This window comes from Ornithorhynchus anatinus, chromosome 7 (genome assembly GCF_004115215.2).
Source record: "Ornithorhynchus anatinus isolate Pmale09 chromosome 7, mOrnAna1.pri.v4, whole genome shotgun sequence".
NCBI lineage: Eukaryota > Metazoa > Chordata > Mammalia > Monotremata > Ornithorhynchidae > Ornithorhynchus > Ornithorhynchus anatinus.
This window is the reverse complement of record NC_041734.1, coordinates 57028013-57049252: the sequence shown is the minus strand read 5'-3', so window position 1 is coordinate 57049252 and position 21240 is coordinate 57028013.

The following is a 21240-nucleotide window of genomic DNA, read 5'->3' as shown; positions in this document are numbered from 1 at the left end:
GTAGAGATGCTACTGGATGAGAAGTGAGCTGGTTCAAAGATGAAGTGGTTCAGAACTCATTTTTAAAATGATATTTGTTAAAGTGCTTACTATGAGTCAAGCACTGTTGTAAGTGCTGGGGTAGATACAAGATAATAAGGTCAGACACATGCTCTGCCCCACATGGGGCTCACAATCTAAGTAGGAGGGGAAACAGATATTGAATCCCCATTTTACAGTTGAGGAAGCTGAGGCATAGGGGAGTTAAGTAACTTACCCAGGGTCACACAGAAGGTAGGTGGCAGAGTCAGGATTAGAGCACAGGTCTTCTGACTCCCAGGCCTGTGCTTTTTCCATGAGGCCACGCTGCTTCCCAGGAGCTTGGGGAGAATGATTATGGGCCATCACCCCACATCCTGGAAGCAGGTTTGAGGCAGCTCCTAGATTGAGCCAGTTCACTTCCATTGGGGCACAGTCCCAGTCGCTGTGCCAAGGCTAGTACTGGGCTAGCCAGGCCAGCAGAGACAAGGCACTGGAGGGCTTGTGGTGGGCCAGAGTGACCTGGCTTGGATTTCTAACCCATGCAGAGCTCTCTCCCATGACCACAACAACCAGCAAGGCTAAAGGTCAAAGCTCCTCTGACTGCCCACCAGAGTCACTCTAACCACAAGAAAGAAGGGTCATCTGGGAGACCCCACAGCCATGAGTCTCCCAACCCACAAGCATCCTGTTCACTCTCCCGACCTCTTTCCTCAGCCACTGGTAACACAGCAATGCTGAGGAAGGGGTGGGTACCCAGAAGCTAGCACTGATGAACGAGAGACTGAATTTCAGCTTGCGGAGGGCAGAACTACTGGTTTCTTCTGCACAGAGCCCAGCAGAGCCTTAGTCTTAAACTGACCAATCCCCCCCCCCCCAAATAGGACAAACAATTCTGTCCTTGGACAGCCTATCCCTCTAGGTTTCCCAGGGCCTGCTGGATGTTCTGAAATTCAGGCCTAACTCTTCCATCATTTCCTTTTCCTCTCCAGAAGTTCCCATCCCTGTCTCTCCCTTCCCAGCTTAGGAGATAAAGTGAAGGAGAGGTGTGCCTTCAGGGATGTTTTTAGGAACTTCTGGGAACAAGGTTTGGGGTCTGTTGGAGTAGCTGGGGGCTGGATCAGCAGTGAGGACCAGTGACTGGAGTTGAGGAGTAGCAGGAATAGAGAGACAGCATGTGAAAGTCCTAATAATAATTTTGGTACTTAAGCGCTTATTATGTGTCAAGCAGCTTACTAAGTGCTGGGGTAGATTCAAGCTAATCAGGCGGTGCATAGTCCCTGATCCACATGGAGTTTACAGTCTAAGGGGGAAGGGTGAACACATATTGAATCCTCATTTTTTAGGTGAGGAACTGAGGTCCAGAGAAGTTAAGTGACTTATGCAAGATCACCCAGCTGGCAACTGATTCCCAAGACTATGTTATTTCCACTGGTCCCCGAGTTAAAGGCCTGGGAACCAGGTGAGAGATTCCCACCTGTCCTCAGGGATGTGACAGGATGCCAGAAGGGAGGAAGCTGGGAGGAAGCAGAATGTGAGCTAAGAGGAAGCTGGGAGAAAGCAGAATGTGTGGTAGCCTTCCTTCTGCACTTTGCAGGGTCAGATGGGGCTTTCATCACATCAGCACTCCATTCCCAAGCTCTTCCCAGAATAGCACGGGGCCAAGACACCCCACCAGGCCTTGACTGGGAGTTGGGACTTCCTGGATCTAGCTTGGGTTCTGCCATCGTACCCCAGGGCAAATCAGCCAGTCTCCCGGGTCTCTGATTCCACATCTGTCCAATGGGGTAAATCATCCCTGCCCCTCCCTGCTGTCCAAGACTGGTGTGAGGACAAAATGAGTTAGCTGGTGGGAAGTCCTTTGAATGACAGCACAGATGGAAACCTCACCTGGGTAAAGCCTCTCAACGACCAGCTCTTCTTTTAAGCAAAACCCATTATAGACCCAAGTTTTCCAACATCATCATCGCCCCAATCACTTAGGAAGCACTTAAATGATGAAACACTGGACTAAGTGCTGGAAGGCAATTAAAACAATCCGACAAGGGGAAAGAAGAGCCAGCAGTTAAGCTTCAATTCCATTGGTCCTGACAACCATCTAAATAATAATTATATTTGTTAAGCACTTACTATGTGCCGGGCACTGTACTAAGCACCGGGGTGACTACGAGCAAATCGCGTTGGACACAGTCCCCGTCCCACATGGGGCTGTCAGTCTCAATCCCCGTTTTACAGATGAGGTAACTGAGGCTCAAGTGAAGTGAAGAAACTTGCCTCAGGTCACACAGCAGACAAGTGAGGGAGCCCATGACCTTCTGACTGCCAGACCCATGCTCTAGCCATTAGGCCATCTAAGAATTTGGGAGTGTACAGTATAACAGAATTAATAGACGTGTTCCCTGCCCCTAACAAGCTTACAGTCTAGAAGGGGAGCTTACAATCTAATATCTATTTATTTCATTAAATAATCCTTGCCCTTCAACCTAAGGTTTCTTTCAGAAGGTGCCTTGAGCTCTGATTCAGAAAACTGGGATATTAACTCTGCTGGGTGTCAAGTCAGAGATAAATGGGTGATTTATTAGATCCTAGCAGGATCAGTAAGATCCTGAAAGCTCAAGGTGGGCAGGGAACGTATCTACCAACTATATTATATTTTTCTCTCCCAAGCATTTAGTACCGTGCTCTGTACACAGTAAGTGATCAAGAAATATGATCGACTGATTGATTTATAAAGCACCCACCTTTGTTGTTGTTTGTTTGTGGTTCCTTTGTCAACAACCCCTGTAGCTGCTCACCACTCTAGACATGCTGGCTTCTGACCTGTGGAATGGCAGCACGGCGATGGTTCCGGGGAGCAGTTTAGACATCACCCCCTCCCTGGGCAGAACCCTTAATACATAGATAAGGATGGTGCTGGGGCTCTCACCTGCAGGTCTGAACCTTGGCTCTACAAGTTACAGCCACTATCCAGGAGGGGGGCACTTTTTCTAGGTCTACAGTGGCATCCCTGCCTTAGCTGACACCCATCCTGATAAAATAATAAGAATTATGGTACCTGTTAAGTGCTTACTATGGGCCAAGCACTGTTCTAAGCAGTGGCATAGATACAAGTTTTAGTCAAGTTAGGCACAGTCTCTGTCCCACATGGGCCTCACACTCTTCATCCCCATTTTATAGATGAGGGAACTGAGGCACAGAGAAGTTGGGCAACTTGCCCAAGGTCACACAGCAGACATAGATTATTAAAGTTGCTGGATCAATCTTTCTGATAACGTCAGCCAGCTCACACAGCAGCCTTTCCTGCTGACCTGACCGGTCTCTTATCTTCACGGAGTCCTCTCTAGCACTGCCAAGTAGCCTCAGGATGGCCCACTTTATTCACCTACTCTTTAATCCTCTTTTTTCAGGTCGTATATGTTAACACTTAACTATGTGCCAGACACTGTACTAAGTGCTGGAGTAGATGCAAGCTAATCAGTTTAGACAGGGCGAATGTCCCACATGAGGCTCACAGTCTTAATCTCCATTTTACAGATGGGGTAACTAAGGCACAGAGAAGTGAAGTGACTTGTCCAAGGTGACGCAGTGGACAATTGGCAGTGCCAGGATTAGACCTCAGATCCTTATGACTCCCAGGCCAGTGGTCTATCCACAAGGCCATGCTGCTGCTTTCCTCATTGGGGTGACCCTTTGGGGCAGGTGAACCAGAGTGGGGTCTTGCCAGGACATCCCAAAGTGATCTGTGGCCCCAGAGGGTGGGATACAAACCAGGGAATCCCTGGGGCAACCTCTTGATTGCTCAGTTCAGCCAGTGGGTGGCACCAAAATGCCCTGGGCAAGAAGCCTCCATATAAAGTTTCTCTGAATTCATATTGACGATTGTACTTCCGAAGGTTCTCTGTCCTTTGCCACATCAAGCTGAAATTCCTCACCAACGCAATCAAGGCACTCACTCAGCTCTCTGCCCCTTTTTTAACCTCCCTCCTTTTCCACTACAACCCAACACACACACTTTACTCCTCTAACATCAACCTACATACTGTGCCTCCATCTCATCTCTCTCACGGTCGACTCCTTGCTCACATCCTCCCTGCCTGGAATTTCCTCCCCCTACAAATCTGACAGACGAACGGTCTCTCCATCTTCAAAGGCCTGCCGAAATCATATCTCCTCCAGGAAGGCTTTTCTAAAATCTCATCTCCCCACCTTATTTTCCCTCCCTTCTGCTTCAACCAAGCACTTAATCCCATTTTCTAATCCCGTCATTATCCCCTCAATCCTCAACCCCACTGCATTTGTTTATATATCCCTGTACTCAGTTTGTTTTTGTTTTAATTTCTGTCTCCCCAGATTTTGTCTATCATCTGCACTGTACTGGCCCAAGTATTTAGTATAGTATTCTGCACAAAGAAAATCCTCAAAAATAATGAGAAGCAGCTTGGTGTAGTGGGTAGAGCATGGGCCTGGGAGTCAGAAGGTCATGGGTTCTAATCCCAGCTCTGCCACTTGTCTGCCGTGTGACCTTGGGCAAGTCACTTCACTTCTCCGTGCCTCAGTTACCTCTCCTGTAAAATGGGGACAGAGACCGTGAGTCCCACGTGGGCCTTTGGAACCTCTGGAAGTATCTACCCCAGTGCTTAGTACAGTGCTTGGCATATAGTGCTTAACAAATACCATTATTATTATGATGATTGATTGATCAGTTGGTTTTTATAATCATTCTGCTCCTGCTTTTCTGCCAGAGGGAGAATGCTGAGAGTCAGTGCTGGCAAGAAAGACATTAGTCCCAATGGGGGATCATAAAGGGAGGCAGTGGGGCCTCCTAAGCACTTTCCTCGCACCAAGCAGGAGACTCAGGGGGAGTATGAGGACGTGGGATATGAGCCACCCAGGAGTGGGAGGGGGAGCTGAGTCACAGAGGGGGAAGCCTCAGGCGTAATCAGGATGCAATTGTTCTCTAATGCATTTTCCTCCCTAGGCCCGGGAGGTAATGACTGATGTTCCCTGAGAGCTGATTATGTTAGACACAGGCGCTAATGGGATGACAATCTGAAAAAGACAAATATATTCACTATGGCATCACTGTCTGATCCCTCAGAGAGGTTGGATGGCTGGAAGGCTCCAGCCTTTGACAGGGCCACGGAGCCTCCACTTGCTTGACCATCCAGCGCAAAACCCAAAAGGACTTGGCAGGCTACCTGAGCGGGAACAGGTAGAGCCAAGGAAGGGCCCAGTTCAGCTCTCTCTCGCTGCACACATGGGCTCTTGACAGAAAGTGGTAAAGTGAGGCTCCCACACTGCACGGTCCATCCACACCCTTCTCCCCCTCTCCCAGAGAGACGAGTCCTTGAAGGAGATATGGAAAGAGCATGGGGACAGGTGGCAAAGCGGCGGGGAGCCGGTCTAGAAGCTGGAGGACCCGAGTTCGAGACCAAGTTGCGCTGTTAGCTTGTCGTGTGACTGTGGGCGAGTCACTTAACTTCTCTGTACTTCAGTTTCCCCATCTGTAAAATGAGGTTAATAATACCTGCCTTGTCTCCCTACCTCAGGAGTTGTTGTGAGGGTTGAAAATGTGAGGCTAATTAATATGACAGCGCTCTAGACTGTGAGCTCATCGTGGACAGGGACTGTCACTGTTTATTATTGAATTGTACTTTCCCAAGCACTTAGTACAGTGCACTGCACACAGTAAGTGCTCAATACATACAACTGAATGATTGAATGAATGAATGAAAGCCACGGCACAGCAGCTAAGAAGCAGCGTGGCTTAGTGGAAAGAGCATGGGCCTGGGAGTCAGAGGACCTTTGTTCTAATCCTGGCTCCACCACCTATCTGCTGTGTGACTTTGGGCAAGTCACTTAACTTCTCTGTGCCTCAGACTCCTCATCTGTAAAATGGGGATTAAGACTGATGACACAGGAAATGGACTGTGTCTGATTACCTTGTATCTACACCAGTGCTTAATACAGCAACTGGCACATAGTAAGTGCTTAACAAATATTAAAAAAAGAAGAAATTATCCACTGCCTGGGTAGGGTTGGGTACATGTCAGCCTACAGGCAAGGTGGATAAAGTTTTCTTTTACTCAGCAGGGAGTCAGAGTTTGATTTCCTAAAGTTGTTCCCTGACCAGAGTGTTCACATAAAGTGAGAGAAAAAGAGACATCACTTTGAGGCTGTCTCACTTCAGGGGGATGATCATGCCTCTAGGGGTTCCATCCAGCTACCCTAAAAGCCCAGTACAGACCCATTCTGGCCTAGGGTGCCCACAGACTATGGCACAGAGGTGGTTGAGGTGGGGAGAAGAAGGATAAGGAGAAGTTAGCCAGCCCCTCATCCACTTTTCTGGTGGCATTAGCAGCCCCGGCTGTGGTCACACCCAATGCTCTTGGGCTGGTTCCTGGGAGTTTCTTCCCATCTAGACCTTGTCAGCTGTGTGACTGTGGGCAAGTCACTTCACTTTTCTGCGCCTCAGTTCCCTCATCTGTAAAATGGAGATGAAGACTGTGAGCTTAACGTGGGACAACCTCATTCCCCTTTATCTACCCCAGCGCTTAGAACAGTGCTCTGCATGTAGTAAGCGCTTAACAAATACCAACATTATTAAAGCTCCTTGGGTGCAAGGAACATGTCTACTGTCTCTGTTGTATTATATTCTCCCAAATTCTTAATACAGGTGCTCTGCACACAATAAGCACTCAATAAATGCCCTTGATTGATTCCAGGGCAATCAGGTGCATATCATTCCGTCCACGGGTGAAAGCTCTAATTAGCAGTCCCAAGGAACCAGTTCTGCTGAACCGGCCAGTCTGGGACTGGGTGGCCAGAGGTGCTCCTCCCCTGGCTGGAGGCTGCCAGCGCCACGGTTCAGCTCGTGGCAGGACTGGAAGCCAGAGGCCAGCAGAAGCTACCACCCAGCCCTGCCCAGCCCGGTTAGCAGCCCCAGTCCTTCCAGGGGCGTCCTTCCCTGGGACTTCCAGCCTGGAAAAGGCCAGGTCATCGGAGGCCAGGTGCAGTGGCCATGCTGGTGGACCGAGACTAGGGGGACTAACAGTGGACAACTGCACTGTGAGATTCTCCTAATCCTCCCCCTCACTTTCCCTCTCTCTCTTTTCTCTCACTTCCCCTCTTCTCCCTCTTTCCCCTTCTGCTGCTCTATCTCTATCCTTCTCTCCCCATCTCTGACCCCTCTCTGTCTCATCTCCTCCTATTATCTCTCTGTTCCTCTTTGTCTCTGTCTCTTTCTGTAGTTTTCTCTCCACTGTTTTGACAGTTCCCACCTTGGGCCCCCAAGAATGTGGTCACTTTAATGCAAGTCACTTACAACACGTCAGTCTCTTGGAAAACCTACTTGCATCCCAAACTGAAGTGTGTGGGTGGGAAAGGAGTGTGACCGCATTTAGCTCTTCTTGTTCTTTCCTTTAGGCTCTAACAATGATGAAAACAACAACAATAATAATAATATTTGTTAAATACTTATTATGTACCGAACACTGGGGTAGACACAAGATAATCAGTTCCGATACAGTCTCTGTCCCACAGTCCCTGGAATGGGGCTCCCAGTCTAAGAGGGAGAGGAGGAGAATAAGTATTTCATCCCCATTTGACAAGTGAGAAAACTGAAGCAGCGTGGCTCAGTGGAAAGAGCACGGGCTTTGGAGTCAGGGCTCATGAGTTCGAATCCCAGTTCTGCCACTTGTCGGCTGTGTGACTGTGGGCAAGTCGCTTCACTTCTCTGTGCCTCAGTTCCCTCATCTGTAAAATGGGGATGAAGACTGTGAGCCCCACGTGGGACAACCTGATTCCCCTATGTCTACCCCAGCACTTAGAACAGTGCTCGGCACATAGTAAGCGCTTAACAAATAACATTATTATTATTATTAAGCACAGAGAAGTTAAATGATATGTACAAGGTCAAACAATAGACAAGTGTTAGGGCCAGGATTAGAACCCAGATTCCCTTGACTCCTAGGCCTGTGATCTACCACTAAGTTGCTGAGGTGTCCAGCCTAGAGGGAACAGCAGGCATGAACAGTGGGCAGCTCAGAGGCTGGGCCCTGTGGAAGCTGGAGGCACCATTCCTGAGCCCCAGTTGCCCCTTGCCTGGGCTCAAGCCATGAAGATCTGGGAACACAGGCTCTGGAAGTTGAGCATGTAGTTAGGGTTGATGATCCAGCCCAGCCAGAGTCTCTCACCTGTCCACCGTCCCCCTCCACCCTGCCTACCTGTAGCCCCCAATCCAACTTCACATATCCATTGAGGGTCTGGAGTCCACCAGCCTCACACCTCAGATGAGATGCAACTTTGCCATCAAATCAAAACTTCAGCGGAGACAGAGTGGCGATGTTCACCGACACAGGGCCTGACAACAGATCCCCTCCCAACTGCTCCCCGACCCAACCCCAGCCCCGCTGGGGCATCTTAATGAAGGGTTTTAATCTCATTAACTTCCTCTGCAGGCGTTTGCAGCATCATTTACTTATTTTGCTCCTGAAATTCAAATACAATTAGAAGTTTACATTCTGACACGCATTTTGTCTAATTGTTCCGAGCAGATAGTGTGCTATCTGGGAGTGGGGAGTGACAGGGAGGGGACCAAGGAGGGAGAGCAGGGTGGCCTGGCCAACCCAGGATCCTTAACCATTTCGTTAGTTTCATTAACAGCTGATCATTCATTCATATTTACTGAGCTCTTACTATGTAAAGAGCACTGTATTAAGCTGTTCAGTTAAATTTCGGGATTTGAGAAGAGGATGGGGAATGCAGGTAGCGAGAGGCAGTGCCTCTGCTGTCCTGAATGAGGGCACCTCTTTGAGACAGCAGGGACTGATCCAGCCACGTCGGGTGCACTGAGGCAGAGCCCAACCAGATGCAATAAGGGTCTTGGGGAGCCGGAGCGGGAGATGGGTAGAGGGGATGGATCTAGGCACATTTTTGAGATGAAAGCAATAACCTGTTAGTGCTATGCCAATGAACACTGATGGCTAGTGAGTCCACAGTGCAGGCATTTTTGTTACAGTGTTGGTTGAAAGGGTCAGATGAAGGCCTCAGTGGTGGGTTAGGGTTCCAGCAGTCTGTAATGGGTCCCCCAAAGCTGGAGCTCATCTCTGGCTTCTCTACCCAGAGGTGTATCCCTTCTTTCCTCCACAACATGCCATGGCTATGTTTAATTCCAGAAAAGTAGCAGTGATAGAGATAAAAGTAAGTTCCCTCTAGACTGTAAATTGGTGGGCAGGGAACGTGTCTTCCAATTTTGTTGTGTCGTACTTTCCAGAGCACTTGATACAGTGTTCTGCACACAGTAAGGGCTCAATAAATACCACTGATTGATTGATTATGGTGGGATATGAGGGATGGGGAGAGGAGAAGGGAAAAGGCTGATACTTTCATCTCAACTGCGGTGAGCACTGGATTGCGATCCACGGACCCGAGTGGATAATCCAACCCTACTGATTGAAGGAGTAAATGCTACATCCTGTTCCTAGATTTGGCACTGGTTAACATGGCACTTTGAAGGTTGCTTGTCTGGGAGAGCAATGGTAAGGAGAAGTCTCCTCAGCCCAGCTCCAGTTGATATTGTGATACTGTCAATATTCCCAGTAAGCGTTCCATGCTGGGCATGAGAAACTGTAGTCACTTCATTCTTTTCCTCTTCTCAGGGTTGAGGCCCAGCTCAGAAATTTCCCTCCCCTGGGAACCCGACTTACTGCTCCTGCCAGGGAAGCCAACATCTCCCCAAATGGACCTGGACTGCCAGTCACCCTTCACTGCAGCTCCCCACTGGATATCCACATCCCCCACAAGGCTCTTACTCCAGAAAGACAGAGAAAGAGGAGGGGAGAGAAGGAACAGAAGGAAAGCAACATGGCCTGGTGGAAAGAGCATGGGTCTGGGAGTCAGAGGACCTGCGTTTTAATCCCTGCTCTGACACTTGCTGATGTGTGAACTTGGGCAAGTCGCAACTTCTCTGTGCCTCCATTTTCTCATCTGTTAAATGGGGAGAAGATACCTATTCTCCCCCTACTTAGACTGTGAGCCCCATGTGGGACAGATACCATGTCCAACCGGAATACCTTGTATCTACCCCAGTGCTTAGTACAGTGTCAGTGCAGCCTAGCGCTACAGCCCAGGCCTGGGATTCAGGAGGACCTGGGTTCTAATCTCGGCTCAGCCACACGTCTGCTGTGTGACCTTGGGCAAGTCGCTTCACTTATCCGTGCCTCAGTTACCTCATCTGTAAAAAGAGGATTGAGATTGTGAGCCCCACGTGGGACAGGGACTGTGTCCAACCCCATTTACTTGTGCCTACCCAGTGCTTAGTACAATGCCTGGCACATAGTAAGTACTTAACAAATATTTCATACTATTAAAAAACAGACCAAAGAAAGGAGACAGGAAAAGACCAACAGATAGGTAGGCAGACAGATGGAGACAGATGAAGAGAGGGAGAGGTAGAGTGTGAACAGTCAGGCAGGCAGATGGAGACAGGAAGAGACAGACAGAAGACACAAAGGTAGAGACACAGAGAGAGAGTGATTAATTCACAGCCTTCACAACCCTGACTGGAAAACACAAGAGTAAAAGTAACTTTTTGCAAAGTTACTTCCTCTTCTCCCTCCCTTCTTCCTCCCTTCCTCTTCTTACTCCCCTTCTCCTGTCCTCAGTCTGACTGCTTTCCATACCCCGATCCCAAATCCAGATCCAGCAGTACTGGCGTTGTAATTTTTTTATCTCCTTCTGCCTCTTTCATTTCAGTGGTCAAGGTATTTTAAGTAAGGTCTGTGCTGCAGCAGGTGGGAGAGGCTGGTCTCATGCTTCCTCTAGGAACACGGCTCCTCTCCAACCAGACTTCTGCTAGGATCTTTCCCCCTTGGCTTTGTGGGGATGGAGTGTGGAGGGGACTGGGTGTTTGGGTTGAGGGAGTGGCAAAATTAACCAAAATGTTCCAGGACCCTCAGATTTAAGTGTCTCTGGGGACAAGCTGGGTGATCCAGAGCAACTGCAGAAAGGAGCAGACTTGTTCCTTCCCTCCCCTCAGAATCTCCCCTGCACCTCATTCTCTCTGGTCCCTTTCCCACGCCCGGGACTCAGCCAGAACTGGGCATGAAGCAAAATGAAGCAAAATGTCACTCAGCCCCCTATAGTCTGTTGCCTCTACCCCGGCCTCAGCCCTCTTCTGCCTGCAGCAAAGAACAGAACTGCCTAGCAGTGAGCAGGGAGCTCGGCACAGACTTTCCGCCTGAACAGCGTGGAGGGGACTGGGTGTTTGGGTTGAGGGAGTGGCAAAATTAACCAAAATGTTCCAGGACCCTCAGATTTAAGTGTCTCTGGGGACAAGCTGGGTGATCCAGAGCAACTGCAGAAAGGAGCAGACTTGTTCCTTCCCTCCCCTCAGAATCTCCCCTGCACCTCATTCTCTCTGGTCCCTTTCCCACGCCCGGGACTCAGCCAGAACTGGGCATGAAGCAAAATGAAGCAAAATGTCACTCAGCCCCCTATAGTCTGTTGCCTCTACCCCGGCCTCAGCCCTCTTCTGCCTGCAGCAAAGAACAGAACTGCCTAGCAGTGAGCAGGGAGCTCGGCACAGACTTTCCGCCTGAACAGCGTGGAGGGGACTGGGTGTTTGGGTTGAGGGAGTGGCAAAATTAACCAAAATGTTCCAGGACCCTCAGATTTAAGTGTCTCTGGGGACAAGCTGGGTGATCCAGAGCAACTGCAGAAAGGAGCAGACTTGTTCCTTCCCTCCCCTCAGAATCTCCCCTGCACCTCATTCTCTCTGGTCCCTTTCCCACGCCCGGGACTCAGCCAGAACTGGGCATGAAGCAAAATGAAGCAAAATGTCACTCAGCCCCCTATAGTCTGTTGCCTCTACCCCGGCCTCAGCCCTCTTCTGCCTGCAGCAAAGAACAGAACTGCCTAGCAGTGAGCAGGGAGCTCGGCACAGACTTTCCGCCTGAACAGCTCCTGTACTAATTAATCATTTGGTAACGACTGTCTCTGAAGTCTGAGACAGTTCCCGTGGGCTTCCTGGACACCACGACTCAGCTACAAGGCTGAAACCCAGTCACCCTAACTCCTAAACTCTCCACTCTTCCCCTGATCCAGGATCCCACCATGCTTGTGCTGTTCCCGGTATTCCCGCCATGCTTGTGCAGTTCCCAGTGTTCCCACCAAGCCTAAGTGCTCCCCAGATCCCACAAAAATGAAGATAAGGGGAGCACAAGAACATCCCCTACACCAACAGCAACCTGGCCTCCTCTGTCAGGAATCTGCAGGCTGGGCACTTTCAGGAAGCAAAGACATAGCAGTCCAAGATTTGGGGCAACTAGTCCTCTCCTTATAATGTGGTTTTCACCCCAAAGTGTTTTCCCTCCATCTCCCAGCACAGGCACTCTAGGTGAGCTGTTAAAAGAGTTGAGAGAATTGCAGGAAGATATCCAACCAATGGCCTGTTTAACCCCAGCCTCGACTCCCAGTGGAATCGGCATCAGAAACCCTCCTTAATTCATGCTGGGATGCCTCTTCAATAGTATTTATCATTTATGTCCAGAGCATTGTCATAAGCACTTACTTAATACAGGGACCCTAAACCATTCCAGTCCTCACTATGGGAGTCATTTCTCCATCATTCATCACTAGGCTCTCCAGTAGCTTCACCCCTGCTACCCCTTGGAGTGCCACCTACTTCTCCCCTACAGCACTGCTTTCATTCAGTCATATTTATTGAGTGCTTACTTTGTGCAGAGCACTGTACTAAGCATTTGGGAAAGTACAACACAGCAGTAAAGAGAGACAATATGCTTGGTTCCCCTCCAACTCACAAAGCAGGGATGTAGCCGTTGGCAGATGACATCCACCTTGTGTACCACTCTCCCATCCTGCTCTTGACTCAGGCTTCAGGAGTGGGGTGGGCATGGGAGAAGGCTGGCAGGGGGCTGAGCTGTCTCTGTCAGGCCAGCTCTTTTCACCTCTTCACCTACTGCCGGCATCCATCAAGGGTTTAGCCTGGTACCCAGCCCTCTGGCAGTTTTAATCAACAGTGAGAGCGAACGCAAGTAGATGCATAAACCATAGTGGGTCTATAAACCTGGAAGATAAAAAAAGAACCTATTCTAATTCAGGAGAAAGCACTCCAAGCTCCTCTGGATCCCAGGGAGGGGAGCGGGCCGAGAGAGATCAGGACTCCTGGTTTCTAATCCTGATTTGGTTAATGGAGAGAGCCACAACCACCTTCAGCCTACTCAACCACACTCCAACGGTCTCTCTCTGTGGGGACCTCTGAGATTCAGGGACCATTCTGCGAGGTCTCCCTAAAGTCTAGATTCCCTCTCTGAGTCTCTCTACAATCCAAGATTCCCCTGAGGATCTCTCTGCCACTGTAGTTTAAACAGAATGATTACAGGGTGATTGTCATTGTTGACGATGTTATAATAATAATGTTGGTATTTGTTAAGCGCTTACTAAGTGCAGAGCACTGTTCTAAGTGCTGGGGTAAAAAAAAAAAAAAAATGTTGGTATTTGTTAAGCGCTTACTATGTGCCGAGCACTGTTCTAAGCGCTGGGGTAGACACAGGGGAATCAGGTTGTCCCACGTGGGGCTCACAGTCTTAATCCCCATTTTACAGATGAGGGAACTGAGGCACCGAGAAGTTAAGTGACTTGCCCAAAGTCACACAGCTGGGGTAGAGACAGGGTAATCAGGTTGTCCCACGTGAGGCTCACAGTTAATCCCCATTTTACAGATGAGGTAACTGAGGCACAGAGAAGCTAAGTGACTTGCGCACAGTCACACAGCTGACAAGTGGCAGAGCTGAGAGTCGAACCCATGACCTCTAACTCCGAAGCCTAGGCTCTTTCCACTGAGCCATGCTGCTTCCATTTGGTATGTCTAACGCTCCCTGAAAGGTCTTCACCTCCAGCACTTAGTACAGTGGCTGGAACACAGTAAGCACCTAACAAATGCCATCATTATTACTTTTTACTGGAGAGGGAAGCGGGACCAAGGATGGGAGCCCTGGTTGGGGGTCTGCTGAACCCTCAACTCCCTCCACTTTGCAGCTGAGTAAGGCAAGGCCGGTAACTACCACCACCCTGCTCCCTGGGCACTGACAGCAGCTCACCCCTCCTGCCTTCTACCATTCCAGAAAGAAAGAGACAAGTACCCTCGGTCTGAGGCCTCCACAAAATCTTAGGAAGCCTGGGCCTGCCATAGCACTCCCTGTGACTAGGAATGGGACTTGGACTCTGAGCCAGGAGGAGCTTGTCATTATTCTTCTCTAGCCACAGCACCCTACTGATTCTTGTTTTCATTTGGGCCATTTGTCCTTGTGTTTTGTGATTTGTTTTGGTGTTTTACTGTTTCATCACTCCTGATGTGTCTCTCTTCAGCCCCTTCTTCCTCACAGTATATTCTTAGATTGTGAGCTCCCCGAAGATAAGGGACTCTTTCTAAATTTCCACCTCTGTATTCTTTCCCAGCTCTCAGTATGGTGCTCTGCATATAGTGAGGGTTTAATAAATGAGAAGCAGCACGGCCTAGTGGATAGAGCTCAGGCCTGGGAGTCAGAAGGACCTGGGTTCTAATCCCAGATCTACCACTTTCCTGCTGTGTGACCTTGGGCAAATCACTTAACTTCTCTGGGCCTCAGTTTACCCATCTGTAATACTGTGAGCCCCACTTGGGACCTGGACATGGACCTTGTCCAGCCTAATCAGCTTGCATCTACCCCAGCACTTAGTATACTGCCTGGTGCTTAGTAAGCACTTAACAAATACCATTAAAAATACTATTATTACTATTATATTGCTACTACTCTCAGTCCCCTTCAGATGGAGAGAGCTAGACCGTAAGCTCCTGGAAGGCATGGCAACTTGTCTAATACCTCTCCGGTAGTCTGCCAAATGCTTAGTACCATGCTCATTCCAGAGAAAGACCTCAGTAAATACTACTGATTGACTGGTTGGAGGGTTGGTTGAGGCCTGGGTATTTCTCCAGGGGAAAAAAGAAGTGGAATGGAATAAAGTAGCAGTGGACTTGTGAAATAGAAGTGGAAAAGGAAAGCAGCATGGCCTAGTGGATAAATCATGAGCCTGGGAGTCAGAAGGACCTGGGTCCCAATACCAGCTCAACCACTTCTCTGCTGTGTGACCTTGGGCAAGTCACTTCACTTCTCTGGGCCTCAGTTAATAGAGATTAAGGCTGTGAGCCCCTCCTAGGACATGGACTGTGTCCAACTTGATTAGCTTTTATCTACTCTAGCATTTAGTACAACACGTAGTAAGCGCTTAGCAAATACAACAAAAATTTGAAGCATAATGGAAGCCTCGGCTGTTCAAAGCAGAGGCTCACATGCCCCTAGCCACCCTTGGGGTCTACTGGGGGCTTGTGGTCTGCTAGGCAAAAGCTGTGGTATCCGTCTCTGCTCCCCACCTCTCTGTGAAATCACAGGACTTTCTGAACCATGGTGGGAGAAAAGAGAGAGAAGCAGGAAAATTCCCTTAGTTTCTAGAACATTAAACTTTTTAGTACAGCCCCTATTATTGCCAATCTCACAGCTGATTGCGTAAAGAAAACAAACTCTAACTTGTCTTCAGAGAAGCCTATGTCCTCAGCCAGCAAAATCTAGACTCTCATACTGGAAGGGGCCCCAAGGTCCCAGGGTCTTCCCCCACCTGCCCCAGATGGCCACTGGATTTAGAGGGAAGAGCACGGCTCTGGGAATCAGTAGACCTGGCTTCTAGTCCCAGTTCCACGAGTAGGGGCTCCACCATCGTTGGTAAAGGCTTCTCACTGAAGGACCACCTAGTCGTTCAGGCAGGTGGACAGACCAGCAGGAATCCTGAAAAACAGCCAAGACCACAGCAACCCCAAAGAGTGGGCAGAGAATGTGTCTGTGGTATTGTTATATTGTACTCTCCCAAGCTCATAGCACAGTGCTCTGCACACAGTAAGCTCTCAGTAAATATGATAGTGCTCAATAAATATGATTGATCAATCAAATGTGTTTATTGAGCATTTTCTGCACTCAGAGCACTATAATAATAATGTTGGTATTTGTTAAGCACTTACTATGTGCAGAGCACTGTTCTAAGCGCTGGGGTAGATAAAGGGTAATCAGGTTGTCCCACGTGAGGTTCACAGTCTTCATCCCCATTTTACAGATGAGGTAACTGAGGCACAGAGAAGTTAAGTGACTTGCCCACAGTCACACAGCTGACAAGTGGCAGATCCGGGAGTCGAACCCATGACCTCTGACTCCAAAGCCCAGGCTCTTTCCACTGAGCCATGCTGCTTCCCCTACTAAGCGCTTGGAAGACTACGATACAACAGAATTAGCAGATATGTTCTCTGCCCATTAACAAGCTTCCAGTCTAGAGGGAGAGACGGACAGTAATATGAAATCAACTGATTGATTGAGCTGCCTGGCTGGCTAAGGGGCTTTGGCACAAAGTTGGCTTGAAGTTACTGCCATCACAACCGTCGAAAGACCCTTCGTGGATACTTCTCAGAGCGCTGCCCACCTGTCTGCTGACTCGCTCACTTTATTCCATGCCCTAGCAGGATGGCAACTGGCAGGGAAGCGAAAGTGTCCATGTGGCACCAAAAGGAAAAAAAAAAAACCTGGCCCTTTAATCTATGCCCAGATTCTCAGTTGAAAGCATCTGTCATACTAGATGGGAGACTCCATCATCATTATCATTGCTTCCTGGCAGGATCCCATCCATCCCTTCCCTGTTTCCTAAAACATCACTAAAATCCACCCTTTCCTCTCCATCCAAACAACCTCCACATTCATCTAAGCAGTTACCCAATCCTGCGTTGATTAGCCTCTTTATTGACCTCCCTGCCTCCTGTCTCTCCTTTCTCCAGTCCAGACTTCACTCTGCTGCCGGGATCATTTTTCTACAAAGATATTCAGGCCGTGTTTTCCCACCCCTCAAGAACCTCCACTGATTGCCCATCCACCTCCGCATCAAACAGAAACTCCTTACCATAGAAAAGCAGCGTGGCTCAGTGGAAAGAGCACAGGCTTGGGGATCAGAGGTCATGGATTCTAATCCCAGCTCTCCCACTTGTCAGCTGTGTGACTTTGGGCAAGTCACAACTTCTCTGTGCCTCAGTTACCTCATCTATAAAATGGGGATTAAGACTGTGAGCGCCACATGGGACAACCTGATTACCTTGTATTCCTCCCAGCCCTTAGAACAGTGCTTGATGTGTAGTAAGCCCTTAACAAACTCTGTTATTATTATTATCATTATAGAGTTTAAAGAACACAATCACCTTGCCCCCCTGCTCTACCTCCCAGGTTTCCTACTACAACCCAGTCTACACACTTCGCTCCTCTAACTCAACCTATTCACTGTAACTCGATCTTTGTCTATCCCACCTCCGACTCCTCACCCACATCTTCCCTTTCATAACCAACAGACAATCACTCTTCCCAGCTTCAAAACCTTACCAAAAGCACATCTCCCAGAGGCCTTCCCCTATTAATCCTTCATTTCCTTCACCTCACTCCCTTCTGCCTGGTCCTTGCATTTGGATTTCCACCCTTTATTCACCCCTCCCTCACCCTGACAGCATTTACGTGCATATCCATAAAATGTTTCTTTGCATTAATGGCCGTCTCCATTCTCTAGACTGTAAGCTCATATGGACAGGGAATGTGTCTACCGACTCTGTTATATTGTACTCTCCCAAGCAAATAGGACAGTGCCCTGCACACAGTAAGTCCTTAATAAATACAATTAATTGATCCCTGTGGTAGCTTCCTAAGCATGAAGAGCTGACCCCAACTGCCTCATGATCATCTTCATTTGAGCCTCATCCTCAAATGCCCTAGGCAGGACTTTGGCTTTAAGTCGGGTGGGCAAGCTCCTCGAACTTGACACCCCCTCACTCCCCCATTCTTCCTCACTTCTCACTTGGTTTGGCTGGGGAAAGCTTTGGCCCAAGACCTCCTGCTAGAGAGAAGGGTGGTTGATTTATTTCTCCGGCAGGTACGCAAGAGAAAATTCAAATTGATCAAAAATTAAATATTCATAGGACATTATTCATTAAGATTCATCTAGCCGAGTGGGTGAAATGAGGCAAGGGAAGAAATTAGCTTGCTTGAGAGTGTCAAAGTGATTATGTGATTAAATTGCAATTTATAATTTCTCCTTCACAAATGTTACTTCTTGATTTGTGTTTTCCCTCCTTCCAAAGCCCCCTGTTGTCTAAGCCAGAGTGGTGGGGGTCCCAGCAGGGTTATTCAAGCATGATGCCAGCAGCCACCTTCCCCCAGGTCTCCTGCCCCTGCCGCTGCCGCTGCCGCCCGGAGGAGAGAGTTGACTGCCCTCCTCTGGATTGGAGGGTCTAGATGCTGAGGGAACTGCAGGGATTCCAGACCCCATGTGGACGAGAGAGGAGGGAGGGGTTGAAAACTGAAAGGAGCTGGCTGACAAGCTCTCTGGGAATTCATCCTTCCAGCCCTGGCATTAGAGATGTCCAACAGAGGTGTCAAGGCTTGGACCGGAGGGACCAAGGCTTTGGCACAGATGTCAGGGTACTGCCCAGCAGTGCCTGACTAGCCCTGGAAAACTTTAACCCTACTCTTATTTCCTCCTTTTCTGAGGAGTCTGTGGATACAGGCCATCCACTGGCTTGGGCGGGTTCTATTAAATGCAGGAGGACTTCAACTCCCACTCCCTTCTGCATCACCCTGACTTGCTCCCTTTGCTCTTCCCCCTGCCCCTTAGCCCCACAGCATTTATGTATATATCTGTAATTTTATTTATTTGTATTATGTCTGCTTATTTGTACTGATGCCCATCTCCCCCACTCTAGACTGTGAGCTCACTGTGGGCAGGAATTGTCACTGTTCATTGTTGTATTGTACTTTCCCAAGTGCTTAGAACAGTGCTCTGCACACAATAAGCACTTAATAAATGCGAATGAATGAATGAATGAATGAATGAATGAATGAATGAATGAATGAATGGAGGACTAAACAGAGATGCCTGCGAAGGAGAGATAGACTGGAAAGATTAGAAATCTTCCAATCTGAAGCAGCGTGGCATGGTGGATAGAGTACAGACCTGGGAGTCAGAAGGACCTGAGTTCTAATCCCGGCTTCCCCACATGTCTGCTATGTATCTTGGGCAACTTTCCTCAGTTCTCTAGGCCTCAGTTACCTCATCTGTAAAATGGGGATTAAGAGTGTGAGCTCCATGTGGGACAGGGACTGTGTCCAACCTGATTAACTTGTATCTACCCCAGTGCTTAGAACAGTCTTTGGCACATAGTAAATACTTAGAAGTACCATTATTATTATTATCATAGGTCTATTTCTGAATCCTACTGTCTCTGTCTTCTCTGCATCTCCCTTTCTGCCCCCTGACTCAGCCCTGATACCCTTCCTCTCTCTGCTGCCTGGAGGAGACATAGAGCCTGCTGCTCTAGACTGTAAGCTCTTTGTGGGGAGGGAACGTGTCTGCCAACTCTGCTGCACTGAACTCTCCCGAGCACTTAGCTCAGTGCTCCCCACACAAGTAAGCACTCAATAAATTCCATTAATTGACTGAATAATTGCTGGCAGTCAAGTAGGTCCAGACTCATTCCAGACTTGCTTCTAAACAACACAGAAGCCCACCAGCGCTATTCCATTGCACTGACTTCTCTTCCAGTGAATGAGCAGGAAGGGTTTTTGTAGGTCTGTCACTACCTGTATTTGTCTATTTTCTGTTTTATTTGGAATACATTTATCTGACAACAAATACAATGAACCATGACTGGGTTCCTGCCAGCAGGAATCGCCACAGTCCAGCCAAAGGGAGGTAGTCTGCAGACCTGGAATCACTGGGCCAAAGAGAAACTGCAGATCAGGTCACTATTGGCTCTCCCTTCACCTCCATTTCCAAGCTCTGAGGGGAAGCGGTTAGTTGGGGAATGAGTGCTGGCCCCAGTGGAAGTCCTTGGGCAAAGAAACCTGAAAATAATAATAGTTGAAAAGATCACTCCAATAGGAGACCTTCAAGGGGGGGTCACTTTGCAGTTCAGGTTTCTCTGTGGATTTCTTTGGTTATTATATAGCCTCGGTAGGGCTTCTCCACTGGCCAGGGATCAACCTCACCTATAACAGCCTAGTGGATAAAGCACAGGCCTGAGAGTCAAAAGGTCATGGGTGTGGCCTTGGGCAAGTCACTTCACTTGTCTGTGCCTCAGTTATCTCATCTGTAAAATGGGATGAAGACTATGAGCCTTATGCAGGGCAGGGACCGTGTCCAACCCAATTTGTTTGTATCCACCCCAGCACTTAGTACAGTGCCAGGCACATAGTAAGCCCTCAAAAAATACCATAATTATTATTATTATTCTAATCCCAGCTCTGCCATTTTTCTGCTCTGCGACCTTAGGCAAGTCACTTCAACTCCCTGTGCTTCAGTTACCCCATCTGTAAATTGGGAATAAGACTGTGAGTCAAAGAGGCAGGAACTGTGTCTAACCCCATTTGCTTGTATTCCCCTCCAGTACTTAGTACAGTGCCTGGCACACAGTAAGTGCTTACAATATACCACAATTATTATTATTACTATTAATAATAATAATCACTTGCCTCAAAGCATTTCCTCTCCATTTTCAACCCTGCTAGTGCCTCCATAGCGCTTTCAGATAGAGCATTGCCATTTGTGGGAGCTCAGAGCTATATCTTGGCACAAAACCAGTCCAAATTAGTAATAAAGAGATGTGAGCTCTATGTGGGCACGGAATGTATCTCCCAACTCTGTTATATTGTACTCTCCCAAGGGCTTAGTTCATCGCTCAATAAATACCATAGACAACATGCCTTCCAATAGTAGATCCCATAGATGTCCAGATGCAGAATGGGGTACACTTTCAGAGAGGCTTTAGAAACAGGACTGAAACTGTCCTGCAGCTCTATTGAAAAGGTCTCTGACCTATTGATAAAAAAAAAATGGTGCTGATTTACACATTATTTTGCATCTCATCTGCATGCTATTGGTTCAAAATGCATAGAATTCCCCTCCCTCACCTTTTCTCCATATCTGCTGCTCTTCTAGCTCTTCTATGGTAGGTTGAGCTGGCCCAAAAGGGCATGAGTGGGGAACAGTGTCTACCACCTCTTTTATACTGTACTCTCCCAAGCACTTAGTACAGTGCTCCGTACAAAATAACGCTCAATAAATGCCAATGATTGGTTGTTTGGAAACCTATAG